Raw genomic sequence first — 14993 nt, 5'->3', positions numbered from 1 at the left:
AAAATCTATTGATGAAAAAGTATGGCAATCCGTTATTTGTGGGTGGACCGAACCAACTATTACCATTGATGAAGTAACTTTCCCCAAACCAATTGATAAGTGGGACACAACTGATTACCAAAATAGTAGCTGGAATAGTAAAGCTATCAATTCTCTCTTTTGCGCCGTCACACCAGAAGAGTTTAGCCATATTTGCAATTGTGAAGTTGTAAAAGAGGCTTGGGATATCTTACAAACTATTTATGAGGGCACTCCTTCTGTTAAATGCTCAAACCTTCAAAGGCTCATGTCTAGTTTCGAAAGCTTTCAATGAAAAATAATGAGACCTTTAATGAATTTTATGAAAAGCTAAGTGACATTGTAAATTCCAGCTTCAATTTAGGTGAAAAAATACCGGAATCCAACATTGTGGGAAAAAATTTAAGGTCCTTGCCCAATTGGTTCCAACCAAAAGTTACGGCTATTGAGGAGGCTCAAGATGTTGATAACCTCAAGCTGGATCATTTGGTTGGAAATCTCCAAACCTATGAGGCACATATGAATTTCAAAAAGAAACAAAAAGACGATATTGTTTTTAGTAGTGCTCATAGAGTTGGAAAGGATTCTGATGAAGATTGTGAGATTGATTCCAAGATTACGGATGTTTTTGTACAACAATTTAAAAAGTCTTTTCTGAAAAAGAAGCTTGATCTTTTGGAATCAACTCATAAATCCAAAGACAAATAAACTCAAAATTAATTCTACAACCAAGAAGAAGAAAAGAAACATACAAGGGAGCTATGAAAGAGTCCAATGCTATGAATGCCAAGGATTTGGCCACTTTTCTCAAGAATGCCCTAGTTGATTAAGGAAGAAGAAAGCTTTCGCTATCACTTGGGATGATGAATCAGAGTCTGATAAGGATGAAAGGTACAACGAGACTCATGGCGAAGAGGGGAGTGAACAATTTCTTGATTTCACGGCGACTTCCGGAACTGAAGGACGAATGGCGTACCTGAAAAGGCCGGTTGAGAATGTCACTGATGATGAATTCTCAGGGAGTGATGATGAAGATCTTCAACAAGCTTATGAAAATTTGTATAAGGAATCTTTTAACTTATCAAAATTGAATGACAAACTCACTATCAAACTCAAAGCCTATGAAAGTGAGAATGTCAAATTAATGAAGGAGATTTCTGAGGCTAGGAATTATGCCATCAAGATTTCTAGTGATCGACAAACTCTTTGTGCAAAACTCTTTACTTGTGAAACAGAAAGGAATGACCTACAAAAAATCTATGCAACATATGAAGAAAATATTGAAACTCTCGAGATGTCTCAAGTTGCCTTGGAAGAGCTAGTCATCAAGAAAGAGGAAGAGCTCAAGTGTGCTATGGCTACCATTGGACTTTGGAACAAAGGATCAAAGAAGTTGGACAATATCATTAGGTCTCAACAAATGTGTTGTGACAAGAGTGGCATTGGCTTTTGTGGTAACAAGGAGCAAAAATGGAGTGCATCTACATCTCATTATACAAGAACTTAAGGAAAGGGGGAACAAAAAATTCAACATCAGGATGGACTTCTCAATCTTCCTAGAGTTGGTAAGGCCAAAGAAAAGAAGGTACACCCTATTTTTATTTGTCATCATTGTGGTGTGTATGGTCATATTCGTCCTTATTGTTATGAGTTACATAGGAGAGTGTCTCATAGAGATGGAAGAAATTCCAACATCTCATGGGGTAGGAGGCATTTCATTGGTCGTAATGAGGTTAAGGGTCATATTAGACCTCTCTATTTTGATTTGCTTGAGACCAAACATGAACAAAGGTTGTGTTTGCCTAGACCTAGGAATTGGAAGTTGGAAGTTGGAAACCAAGTCAAGATGGGTTTCCATTGAAGGGGAACGGAACCACAAGGTTAAGACACCACCCAAGAACCACAATTCTCACAACTTATTTCATACTAAAGCAGTTTGGGTGAGAAAACTTGACTTGTGTCAATTTGTTTATTCGTTTTTTTTTTTCTCTTCTTGTTTTTGGGTTTCTGTTTGTTTTCTTTTTGGGTCGTTTAGTGTGTGCTTGATCATTTTCTATGTTGCTTTGTTTTAATTTTTTTAAAAAAATCTAAAAAGATTTTCTTAGTATGGTTTTGCAAGCTTGAAATTTTTTAGAAGTTCTTAGTGCATATTGGAATTGATGAGAATATCCACTACATGTTAATATGTGTGTGCTCTCTGTGATCATTACTCATTTCAAAGTGTGTGTAAATATCGGACTCTTCTGCATAAGTGATCAAATTCTCTTTGAACTTCTAGCATTGTGTTTTTTTCTTTTCTAGAAGAATTGACCTATACTAGCACATCATGGGTGATGTTGAGTCTCTTAACCGCCTTCCATCTTTTTGCATCTCCGCTACTTTTCCCTCAGTTCTTTGTAGTCAAGGCATGAGGAAAAGGCTACCTCAGAGTTACCGACCAAGCTATCCTTATTGCATCCATGCTTCTTTAGTTCAGTTTCCATACTCTTGAGCGTAAAAGCTGCCAATGAGTGCACAAAATAAAGAAAGAAAATTATAAAAAAAAATCAGATTCATATATTGAGGGAGAGCCTCCGCATTTACTCAATAAATACTCCTTGATTCCTAGTGGTTTGACTTTCCTTAGTTATGGTTAGATTCTCTTGCTAGAGGTCCAGTTATCAGATCACTACTAGGATTTGAATCTAGTGTTTGCCGAACTCTAAAAACCACATACTTTTATCATGAGATCTATGTTTTCCACATGTTGCATCACATTTTTTTTTTTCATGAGAAATCTTCTAGAGGATGTGCACATTGTGTTTTCAAGTAATTGTGTTTCTTGGGTATTATTGTGTGTTTTAAGGTACAAATCTGAAATTCCTTGCTTGTTCTACCATTTTTTTTTCTTATTCATTGTTTTCAGTGCTTGTGATTGCTTTTAGTGAGGGGGAGTTTGGTTAATCATTGCAAAGGTTTTTTTTAGCATAAACGTACTTTGATTGGTTTGATAAGGGAGATTGGCATTAGTTGGTTTGCATGTTGCTATGCACTGCTTATTTATTACTTACTTCTTGCATGCTATTAATTTTTATATCATCTTGTCCCTGTTTGTCTGGTTTGTGCTCTTGATTGAGTTGATTAAGCTTCCTTTGTCAATTCATGACAAAAAGGGGAAGAATTTTGAGGAACAATTTTTTTAGTGTTGTTTTTGTTTCTTAAGATTTTCATCTATTCATACTGCATGTTCTTAAAATTCCCAATTTTCATCTATTCATATTTCCATCTCATGCTTCAAGATAATCTTGTCAAATGTCTATTGCTTTTTCATATACTCTTGTGGCACTAATAGCTGTTTTGCAGATCATAACCTTGAGAAAGAATTTTGTTTTTGTTGGCTATAATGGGTTGGGGTGATTAAGATTTTATTTATCAAGTGTGTTTTGTCACAGAATTGTCAAAGAGTGAGATTGTTAAGTTTTTGTTATTGGCAATCATGTTTGACAAAACTCCTTTCAATTGTAATTTTATTCACTCTTTTATTACAGCGAAACTATGAGTGTTTAAATATGAATCCAAGCTGAATTGTGCCTTGTAGAGGAGTTTGCGATCTTAATTCTTTCATGTTTGCCACTTCGTTGACTATGTGCGCTCGAGCGGTCATTTATGCACAACTTTCACTGCTCGAGCGGTCATTTGTGCACTCGAGCGAAGAAAAGGATCATCCAATACTTTTGCACAACATCTGAACTTCTGCGACTAAAGGTTTACCGCTCGAGAGGTCAGCCTATGTGTTTCACACAGTCTTTAGTCACACTGCTTGAGTGGTGATATGTGCGCTCGAGCGGTCTGCGCAATCCTATTTGTTAGGTCCCTTAGTCTTGCCAATTCTGCGAACAAACATTATTTATCGAGTTATAAGTGTACCTGGTTTTTGTCTTACTCGCTCGAGCGACGGACTCTTAGCTCGAGCGAAGAAATCTTGGTCCTAGTACTTTGCTCTGTCTGCAAAAATATTGGGAATGGAATTTGTGCGCTCGAGCGAACCTCTTGGTGGCTCGAGCGAAAGCACTTATAGGGTTCACGCATATCTGTCTCTTCGCTCGAGCGAAAGATCCTTCGCTCAAGCGACCTTCGCGGTCCTGTTTTCTGTAAATATGTCTTTCAGTCAGTTTTATGGGTTATTGCTGCAAGATCTTCTTTGAGAGTTCTAGGGTTTTCTTCTGGGGCTATTTTGCTAGTTTTCTTTGATGTTTGATTGAGTATTAAACTCATGGTTTGACAAGTATACATCAAAGAGTTGTTTGATAGTTCAACTTCAAGAGTGTTATTCTTCTTTGGTGAAATCCGGAGATTCAAGCGTGGAGTATTCGAAGGAGTTCGAAGCTGTGCGTAGTCGTTATTTCGACATGGATGTTATGGATTCAACATCAAATTGATCAATTCCAAGGCGAGGGCTGTGGTGAAAGAGATACAGATTATTGAAGACAAATTGATTGCGTTTGGATAATTTTTTTGGGTATATTTGTATTATTTTTTTCTTTCATAGTGGATTGATTAGTGGCATTTCGACCGTGGTTTTTTAATCACAATTAGAGGTGCTCCAATTGTGATTTTTCCACGTAAAAATCGATTCTGTTGATTTATTGATTTTGAAGCAACAACCTAAATTACTTTCGTACGTGCTAGATGGTTTAGATTGTTAGTTTTAATCATTTAGGAATTGGTACAATTAATCTTGATCTGAATCATGAATCGCTTAGATTTTTCACTATTCTCTATAAAGTGCGCTTTTCGCTGTTTCTAGGGTTTGAGCCATCCAGATTTTCAGAGAGGAACAAGATACAAAGTGGTTTATATTGGAGGGTGCTTTCTGAGTGTTTCCTTGATGATTTAAGAGTGATCGATGGATCCGTGAACTTCATATCAACATCATCAAGGGTTTGTTTGTTTTTGTTTATCCACAAAAGATAGAGTAGTTCTTCGGTGGATTCCGTGGAACATGAGCCTGAAGCTTTAGTAGACTCCAGAGGGGCTCATCATCGTGTATTCGACATCATCATTGTAGATTCAACGCTAGGCAAGACAATTCCGAAGTGAAGATGGTGGTAAAAGAGACACATTAGGGTCAATTCAATTTGGGCGTGTATTCGCTAGATAATTGAGAATACACTTGTGCAATTCTTTTTTACCTTCTTAGTAAATTGTTTTGTGGCTTTTGCCCATGGGTTTTTTTATCACAATTGGAGGCTCTCCAATTGTGATTTTCTACATTAAGTCGTTATGTCGATTTGTCTTTGATTGTTTGATTGGGATTGTTATTTACTATTTAAAATTGATACATAAGCACAAATCAATATCTCAGGGATTTTAAGATTTTTCATAATGATCTAATCTCTTGAGATCTAAATTGGCATGGTAGACTTTTTGATCAATTGTTTGAGTTTGTGATTGACAATCAATCTCTGAGTCTTTTGAATTTTTTAACTTTTTCTGAATTTTTTTCTTTTTTTTAAATTCGTTTACACAAGAGGAACTAGAAAAAGAAAAAAAATTACCTAATTTTGAAAGTAGGCCACTAAAAAAATTAACAAAAAAATGTGACTCATTTGAAAGTAACCAGATAATAGTAAATTTTGGGGTTAGAGATTTGGAATCTCTAGTAAGAAGTTAAAATTCAGTATATCACATTATTATTTATATAATCAATAATAATATTACACATGAGATGAGATAATGAGTTTTATTATTCAAACTGTAACTATTTATTCTGATGTAATTTTATATTTCTTCTTAAATTAATTCACATAGTTAATAATATAATAGATTGGTAATGACATCATATTACTGTTGAATTAAATTTTTTAATAATGTTTAATTCATATATATATATATATATTGTAACGCCTCGAAATAAATGATAAAAAACTCTTTTCTCAATAATAAATAGATGACAAGCATTCTAATTATAATGTCCTTCCATTTCATATGATTCAGATATACAAAAGATAACATATGCAATTCTACATTCATAAGTCCTAACCCTGAATCTATAGCATGTGTTATAACGAGAAATATAAAATAAAAGTTAAACAGATAATAAATGCCTTAAAGGCATACAATTTTCTAAGACAATGCTTGGTTATAACAAACATGGATTTAAAATCCAATATAATCAAAAGCCCTTGAATTGTACAAAACAAATACATCAGATAATCAAAAAGAATCCTTCAGCTCCAAGTTCCTTCAAAACTATGATTTTGGTGAAGGCATATCATTAGCATCTGAAAATGATTTCTCATATAGGGTGAGCCAAAACTCAGTAAAAATAATCCAATACAGTATATGAATTTTAACAAAAATATAAGGTGAATACATATGCAATGCTCGTGCCAAAACATTTTATATCTCTTTACAAAACATGCAATGTCAGGTTAATATCACAATTCATAAAATCATTTCCATTATGATAGAAAATAACACAGTGAATCACATTCTCCGGGAATGTCAAAACAAATATAACGTTTTACAGAAATTTCGTCTGTAGGAAATCGTAGACCGGTACCCATGTAAACCTAGGCTATACAAGCACTACTATTGTCATTTCACGGAAATTTCATTCGCGGGATTGGCACCCATGCAAATGCGCGGTTTTTAGGACTTTCACCATAGACACACAGGCTAACTTATTTCAACAAGGCAACACTTACTTGCTAAATTCACCACTTTTTCTTCAAAACAATGCACATTTTCAATGTAGTAAATATGCAACAATGCTCAATGTCATGGATGAGAAAATAGTTTCAATTCTCCTAATTCTCATGCAATTTCTACAACAATCATAGCTACCATCCACTGATACCCCAAAACAGATATCTCTAAACAGATAAATAACTTTCTTAACGATAGACTTTCCAAATTCCAAGATGTGAGTGGTAATACATACCCAACTTCATCATCCTCATCAATATCAATCCTATTTCGCATTTCCAACATCAATTCCATTTATGTATACAAAATCAACATTCGAGATAATTACGGCAAAACACTATTTTTTTCCAAAATCAATTCCAAGTATAAAGACCAACCATTTATCACAACTCAACCTCATTTCCAATCTCACAACCATTTTCAAGAGTCTATTTGAAAGCTTCTCTTTTGATTTTTAACCCAAAACCCTAGATTTGTCCAAAAATCCCTAAATCACAATATTGTTTTAGCAATAACAAATAACTAAGTTAAAAATTATAAGAAAGTGCGAAGAATCCATACCTCAAAGCTAGAAGACCAAGGAGAGAGAGAAGAAACCACAATGGAGTCGAAATCCAACTTTGCTCCGATTAGAACGAAGCCCTTATCGTGCTTTACCTTTTTATCAAAGGAACACGGGTGAAGAAATCAATAGATCTAGGTGTATTTGTAGAGAGAATGTGAGTTTTAGAGAGCGAGTAAGAGAAAATAACGTTTTTGAAATGTTTAGAGATGAAAAGTGACTCAAAAAGGTGACTTCATAATCTGATATACGAGCAGACCACTTGAGTGCAAAAAGTGTCGCTCGAGCAACTAGACATAAAAAGTGTTACCGCTCGAGCATAGGAAGTGACAGCCCGAGTGTAGAATACAATCTCTTAGAAGTTTTGCAAACAGAAGACCACCGCTCGAGTTCAAGAAGGGCCGCTCGAGCCAACACCGCTCGAGCGAAGAATACCATGTCCTAGTATCTCTGCAGACCTGCAAAAGTACTGGACGTTCACAAAGACCGCTCGAGCACAAGAATCACTACTCGAGCGAAGAATACCATCTCCCAGTATCTCTGTAGACCTACAAAAGTACTAGGAGTTCATACAGACCGCTCAAGCGCAAGAATCACTGCTCAAATGAAGAAGCAAAATTCTGGGCAACAACAGTTTTGAAAAACAAGCTACCAACCTGTTCCAAATGCAACCGAGACACTCCAATAACCAAATGCAATGAGGAATAAGAAGAAACGAAGCATGAATAACCATATAAGACAATGAAACCCGAATTCAGAGCATCAAATGGGTCGAGTCTAAACCAAAATCGCTATGACCTCTCCCCCTTAAGGAATTTCGTCTCCAAAATTTTAAATCAACTACAAAACCATGATTAAACTAATTACAACAATGGTAGTAAAGCAAATTCATCACCATGACCCATCCATCGGGCATTCATTCTCATCATCATGATAAACACGTGCTCATCACTGATATAGAATTCACATTTCTAAAATATATACAATGTTTCTATTAAATAGGCAAGACAAGATATTCAATACAAATTCAAACATCAACAAATAGATCTAGATACTTCTCACGAACTTTCACCTCGCGTTCCGAAGTCGCTTCCTCAATTCCGTGGTGTCTCCATAGCACCTTTATCAATGGAATTGTCTTGCCATGCAAGACTTGGTCTCGAGTATCTAAAACTCTAACCAGTTTCTTCTCAGACGAGCATCCTCATCTACCTGTAGCTCGGTCCAATCCAACACGTGTGATGGATCCGGCTCATACTTTTGGAGCATACAAATATGAAACACATCATGAACCCCGGAAAGCTGTGGCGGCAAGGCCAAACGATAAGCTACCTCCCCAATCCGCTCTAGGATTTCAAAAGGTCCAATAAATCTAGGGGACAACTTCCTGCTCTTCCCAAACCCCATCTAGGTGATAGCTTCAAGAAGACGTGGTCTCCTACCTCAAATGATAATGATCTTACGATCAACATAGCTCTTTTTGCGACTCTGAACTGTGACCAACCTCTTGCGAATAAGCACAACCTTCTCCTTTTTTTCCTGGACTAACTTAGGACCTATCACAAGTGCATCACCCACCTCGGCCCAACATACAAAAGATCTACACGGTCGGCCATACAAGGCCTCAAACGGTGTCATGCCAATACTCGACTGAATGCTATTATTATAGGTAAACTCCACTAAGGGAAAGTGTCTCTCCCACGACCCCTTAAAGTCAAGAACACAACCCCGAAACATATCCTCTAGGATCTAAATGGTACACTCTGACTGCCCATCAGTCTAAGGATGATAAGCGATACTAAAAGTCAATCTAGTGCCCAAAGCATTCTGTAGGCTCTACCACAACCAAGCCGTAAAACACGGATCTCTATCCAAAACAATAGTCACAAGGACCCCATGCAGTTGAATAATGTCCCTAACATAAAGGTCGGCAAGAAAATCTACTGAGTCACTCGTGCGCATAGGTACAAAGTACACTGACTTAGTTAACCGGTCAACTACTACCCAAATGGCGTCATTACCCCGTTGAGTCCTCAGAAGACCCACAACAAAATCCATCGTGACATGCTCCCACTTCCACTCAGCTATAGGCAAAGGTTGCAACAAACGCGCTGGCCTTTGATGCTCAACATTCACTTGTTGACAAGGCATCTCAATACAAACACGGCTATGTCCTTCTTCATACCCTTCCACCAAAACTGACGACTAAGGTCGTGATACATCTTTGTGCCTCCCGGATGTACCACAAGACGTGAATGGTGAAACTCTCAAAGTACCTCCTTTCAACAAGACTCCGGCACGAAAAAACGATTAAGGTATCTAACACTCGAGTCAGAATACACGTTCAAGCCCTTCTCTACCTTCCCACTAGAGATCTTCTCCCGGAGAGTTTCTACCTCACAATCACCCCGTTGTGCTTCTATAACCCGACTCACAAGTGTAGGTTGTGCAACTACTATAAACAAAGCTGCTGAACAAACTCGCCAAGATTCAAGTCGAACTTGCCAATAGCACCCATCTTGTATTCCCGAATGGAAATACTCGCTACACAGCTAAAGGAGGCATCAACCACTGCATGGCCTTCCCCGGATAATAGTGCAACTCAAAATTATAGTCCTATATGAACTCCATCCTCTGCCTCAAATTCAAATATTTTTGTGAAAACAGATACTTCAAACTCTTATGATCGGAAAAGACCTCAAATCTCTCACCATACAAGTAAAGCCTCCAAATCTTCAGGACAAAAATCACCGCTGCTAGCTCTAAATCATGAGTAGGATAGTTTCTCTCCTGTGTTTTCAACTGACGTGAGCCATAGACTACCACATTTCCCTCTTGCATTAAGACACAACCCAAACATTCTCGAGATGCGTCACAATATACAGAATAGCCCAAACCCGTCTCCGGAATAATCAACACTGCAACTATGGTAAGTCTAACCTTAAACTCCTGAAATGACTTCTCACAAGTCTCATTCTATCACGCCCCGAAAATAATCCCACATAACTATTACGTCTGCTCACTTCTAAAATGAGATATTAACCAAAATCATTTACATGGTTCCAAATGCTTACTAAAGTATTCACACATGCCATTATACATTTATTTACAAACTAGTACATGAACCGATAGCATGTAAAAGAAATCATTAAATCATAACAAATAAGGCCCTCAAGGGCTTACAAGTTCCAAGGCAATAGCCCGGTTACACATAATGGTCTCTCAGACCCAAACACATTAGCCCTTGGCTTATAACAAATATCACAACAAAATAAGAGTCAAACTACTCTTCTTCAAACATCTCCACACCCTTAGCTTGGCGGGATCACCACATCTTTACCTGTACCAATTCCCATAGGGGTGAACATAAAGCCCAGTAGAGATTCCTCACAAAGTATATATAGTTATGCCAATACCATCAATGTTAAAAAAAAAATGCATATATAATGCCATGCAAGTGCCAATAATGAAGGAGAATTTTATTTCAATGCACTTTTTCAAAATCATCATGTTCTCAATAATATTCAACGCAACATTTTAAAATCACTATGTTCTCAATAATATTTAGCAATCTCATCAATTTCAAACTTTCAATATTTAAATCAACAGGGGCGGTAAATACGACACTGGTAATCCCTAGGCTGGTGTCTACAAGTAGTCTCTACGAGCACTACCAAACTGTCATTTCTACCGGTATTAACCAGAAGACTCAACACCTATTCGCGCGGCTTTCGGGTCTTTCACCCTGGACACTCAGGCCAACTCATAAAATTCATCTACACCCCCTATCCAGACTTACCAGCGTATTTACCCCATACACATTTCCATTAGTTCTCATTACAATGATCTTTCTCAAAATGAATGTTTTTCCAACTCATGTCATGATGTGCAATAATGACATTAAACAATTGAGAATATGATGCAATAACAACTAACTCATAGCATTCTTTTATATTCAAAAACATGCCTACAATAATATGCAACATCACATTTTCATTTCCTCCTTATCTTGTTCTTCCACAAGATACCCATGCGTCTCCAACGCATAATTACAATTTCTCATTTCACCCAATAGTCATGTGTCTTCAACACACCACAACAATTCCTCAACATTAATCCATCATGACCAAACTTTCAATATGGCTAACATGCCATCATTCATTTCACTTTTCCATTACACTACGATTAAGCATTTTCACATCATCAATGGCACTCAACAACTTACCATCTTACAACATTACAAGTTTAAGTGTTGGCAATAATGTTAAGTTAACATCTCATATCTCATATATGAAGTACATTATTATTTTGCTAAAAGTTTGATGAACTCAATCCCACACATCCTCATAACACAAGAAAATAAATAATTTCAAAGGCACTACTTTATTTTTTTAAAAAAAAATCCCCAATCTCTAGGGTTTTCATAGAAAACAAGCTTTCCTCATGTTTCCAACAGATGCTCCATCTAGAAATTTTCTTTGAATTTAGTAGAGGAAAAACCCTCAAGAAGTAGTAAAAGATTTAGTTATAAACCCCCATTCAAAACTCTCTCTACATTTTAAATCAAAATCAATATAATCAACACAAGACTCAAGAACACTTTTTAAATCAACAACAAATGGCAAAACTATATATATAACTCAAGAAATGTCTACCTCAAAGTCTTTGAGAAGATGGAGAAGAGAAACCCCAGTTTCAAAGAGGAGAGGGAGCTTTGATTTCTACCCACCAAGTGAAGCCCTAGCCTTGGATCTTCAAGATTTGAGAGAAAATGTTGATGATCTTGCTCAAAGAATCACAAGAATCAAAGAGTTTTGGGTGATTGAGGTGTTTTCTAGAGAGAAGGAGGAGAGAAATTAGGTTTAGAATGAAAGAAAAATGAGTTAGAGGTGATATATATTCAGACCAAAATGTTATAAGAAAACAGGGCACGGACTGCCCATTTGGCCGCTCGTGCGGCCTTCTCCATCGCTCGAGCGCCCCACCTTGACCGCTCGTGCGGTCCATTTTCTCCGCTCGTGCGCTCTAGGCAGAATCGAATTTTCTGGGTCTAAGCCTCCACTGCTCGTGCGGCCCAGTCCCGCACGTGTGGCCTAGGGCCCCGCACGTGCGGCCCAAGCCCAGCCACCCAAAGAAATCTGCTTCACTTCCGGCACTCCAGACTCACCCACGCATCCTCCGGAACAAGCGAAATTTAACACCGAAAAGAAAAACACTAGAGCTCTAAACTAGGGAACCATCCCAGACATTTCAATCCAATGAAGGCAATTAGAGGACGAAGCGAAGAAAGAAAGAAAGAGAAAGGGAAGGAACCCGGCTGTCACACATTCCACACAAATTTAACTCCCTTCCTCGTCAGTCTAGTGAATGGTGAGGCTAATCTAGAGAAATCCTTCAGGAAACAATGGTAATACCTGGCCAACCCCAAGAAACTACGAATCTCAAAGGCATTCTTAGGTTATTCCCAATCTTGTACTACTTCTATTTTAGAAGAATCTACAGTCACTCATTCCCCGGATACCACATGGCCCAAGAACTTCACTTCTTTCAACTGGAATTCACACTTCCCGATCTTAGCATACAATTTGTGGACTCTAAGCAACTCAAGTACAACTCGCAAGTGTTCCTCGTGCTCCTCCTGAGAGGGTGAGTAAATCAAGATGTCATCAACAAAGACAACCAAAAAATGGTTTTGAAACTCGCGAAAGATTCGGTCCATTAAGTCCATAAACAAGGCCGACACAATGGTTAGCCTAAAAGGCATCACTAAGAACTCATAATGACCATACCGCATACGGAATGTCGTCTTCTGGATATCCTCCTCCCTATCCTCAACTGGTGATAACACGATCTCAAGTCTATCTTAGAGAAATAATAGGACCTCTTTAACTGATCAAACAAATCATCTATGCAAGGTAGTGGGTACTTGTTCTTAACAGTTACCCAGTTCAACTTCCGGTAATCAATACAAAGTCACAACATGCCATCCTTCTTCTTGGCAAAGAGACTCGGTGCTCCCATAAAGCCCCTATCTAACAATTCTTGAAGTTGAACATTCAACTCACTCAACTCGGCGAGTGCAAATCTATACAGTGCCATAGAAATTATTGTCGTGCCAGGCACTAAATCAATAGAGAACTCCATCTCACGGTGAGGTGGCAAACTAGTGAGATCCTCGAGAAAGACGTCTGGGTATTCACAAACTACCCTTGGCAACTCAACTCGGACCACATCACTCTCAACACCCAAAAATGTAACAAAAATGAGACTAAGATCACCCTGACCACTTGGATCACACATTGGCAATAAAGCTCTATCAACTCGGTCCCCCAAGAAATAAAAACAGTCACCACTCGAGGTACATACAGTAACCCTCTAATGGTGACAGTCTATAACAGCCTGATAGGATGATAACCAATCCATACCCAATATAACATCGAAACTTGACATATCAATCAATACAAATGCAAAAGGACGTCAGCATCCGGCAACCTCTATCTCACAACCCCGACACCCATGGTCCAACACAACCTCTCCACCAGCCGATGACTATACCCTGAGTAGAGATGCTAACTGAGCCATTTCTAAGACCAATACCAATGAAAATGCAGACGAGATAAAAGAATGGGATGCACCGGTATCAATCAACACATTGGCAATAAAATTATACAACAAGAAGTTACCTCTCACTACCGAAGGCGCTGGCACTAAATATGGTGTAGTAACAGCATACACACGCCATGTAGGTCTCTGCTCTACCTACTCACCCCTCAGAGCATAAGTCTGATGCACAGATTGAGCCGAAGAGGCACCCTAATTAGCCCTCGAGGCCTGTACTAACTGGGTAGGTTGATGACTCTATGTCTACCTTGAACCAAACGCACCAGGTGTGCCACCCAACTGAGGGAAAAACCTCCTCACATGCCCTGACTGCCCACACTAATAACAAGTAGGCAGCTGCCCTCTTCTCTGACTCCGGCTTTGAGGACCAGCCGAAAACGGTGCAGATTGTTGCCCTCCTCCTCTCTGCAGGCAAGCTGAAGACTTGCGACCCAACTAGTCACACTTAAAACAAGTGAAACCTCCCTGATTACCTCTCCATGAACCCGAACTAGGCACAGGAAAGGTGGATCTAGACTGTGCTGCCTAAGATTGTTTTGGGTAGAATCCCTCTATCTCTTGTTGTCTCGAATCTCCTGTTGAACCTCTTCACTCCTCTTGCAGCCCCTCATCTGCTTCTCCTCCATCTGAACCACGGTCTCGAGATGAGCCGCCGCCTCCATAAGGCGTCCATAGTCCCTAATCATAAACCTAGCCAATTTGAAAAGGAGTCTGGTCCTCAATCTCTTCTCAAACTCGATACAACGGCGTTCCTCCGTCGCCATGAGCTCTGGTGCAAATCTAGAGAGGCTAGTGAAAACTACCTCAAGCTCGTCTACTGGTAAACCAAGCTGCTTGAGCTCCAAAAACTGCTCCCTCAACTTCTCCCTAGCAGTGGGAGGCAAGAACTTATCTTGGAAGGCATTGTCAAAAGCCTCCCCCAAGTCACCCCAATGCGCCCTCGTGCATACTTCCACCATTGACACACATCTCCCTTTAGTTGGAAGGATGCCAAGGTCACCCTCAAATCATCATCCTCGATGCCAAGCATCTCAAATGTTTTCACCATCTGTTCTAGCCACTCATCCGCCTTCAGTGGCTTCTTAGGATCACCCAAAAACTC

Source organism: Camellia sinensis, chromosome 14 (genome assembly GCF_055761805.1).
Source record: "Camellia sinensis isolate YWXY chromosome 14, ASM5576180v1, whole genome shotgun sequence".
NCBI classification, from domain to species: domain Eukaryota; kingdom Viridiplantae; phylum Streptophyta; class Magnoliopsida; order Ericales; family Theaceae; genus Camellia; species Camellia sinensis.
The sequence above is the reverse complement of the archived record's forward strand: the minus strand, read 5'-3'. Positions refer to the sequence as shown.